Raw genomic sequence first — 1432 nt, forward strand, 5'->3', positions numbered from 1 at the left:
GCAGGCTGGGCTGATGAGATTCAGGGTTGAACAATTCCAATTGATGGAAACTTTTTTACTTATACAAGACGTGAGCCTGTTGGTAAAGTCCATTCCTTGGACTTTCCCATTAATTATGCTAATTTGGAGGAGTCAAGATGTCTGGAAATGGACAAGAACTGGTAGAATATGGCTTTCACAAATATACAGAAGTCAAAACAGTCACAATGAAAATTTCCCAGAAAAACTCATGAAGAAACCCACAAGAGTAGAGAGAAGAAACTTCAATTGCTAAGCATCTCCTACAGTCACTATCGTGGATTTTACATCTAAAATGATTCTTTTCTTGATTATTTAAAAAAATAAGTGGATACCATTAGCATACTACCGCACATAGAAAACTTTATATGTAACTACTTCTTTTGAAAGAATCGTTTGCCTTCTGACATGTGACCCCAATTCTTATCCTCTAGCTCTAGCTCTGTAGTGATCATAGATCCTTTCTTTGTAGTTACTTGTCCAAGATTATCACTTTATAGAAGAGAACCAGTTGTAACCAGTTATCATCTAGCTTCTTTCCTCTAACAATCCCTTTAAGTACTTAACATATGTGTTAACTGCCTAATATGGGATGCTCTGCTACCTCCAGTAGTTGTGAAATCATTACTGTCTGTTGAAATAATCTCTTAGAATGTGGTGGCTGTCTGTCAAAAGAAGTAACACCTGAAACACTTAGCTGTAATCTGAATATAAACCTTAATAAAAACAACCTTGCATGAAAAAAAGAACATAGCAGGAACATACAGAGTCACTGTACCAAAGAATTGGTCAACTTTTATCCATTTCTGTAGGTAGCATATGGTCTTGAAAGAAGAAAAGTCCAAGCTGCCCTGAAGCCACTGGTGAAAAACATGGCTCTAGAAGTTGATGGATTACCAGTTGAAATGTTTCAACAAACTAATGCAGTGCTGGGGGTTTTCATTAATCTATACCAAGAAATTTGGAAGACAGCTACCAGGCCAACCAATTGGAAGAGATCTGTGTTCACCCAAAGGGTTGTGGAAATCATTGAACATTATCATTAATATCACATGCATGTAAGATTTTGCTGAAGATAATTAAAAAACGATTTACAGTAGTACATCAACAGAGAACTACAAGAACTTCAAGCTAGATTCAGAAGAGGATGTGGAAGTAGGAATATCATTGCTAACATCAGATGGGTCTTGGCTGAAAGCAGAGAATACCAGAAAGATGTTTGTTGTGTTGTTGTTGGTAAGTGTTCGCAAGTCTTCTCCCACTCATAGTACTCTTTTTTTTTTTGGCCAGGTTCTCTCTCTTTTTTTAAAAAAAAATATTTTATTGTGAATTATATGATAGTTTACATGAGAGAACTTTAGTTTTACATTCATTCCATCGTATATCATCTCATTGCCATGGTTCCAATCCCCTC

Source organism: Chrysochloris asiatica, unplaced genomic scaffold, assembly GCF_000296735.1.
Source record: "Chrysochloris asiatica unplaced genomic scaffold, ChrAsi1.0 scaffold00067, whole genome shotgun sequence".
NCBI lineage: Eukaryota > Metazoa > Chordata > Mammalia > Afrosoricida > Chrysochloridae > Chrysochloris > Chrysochloris asiatica.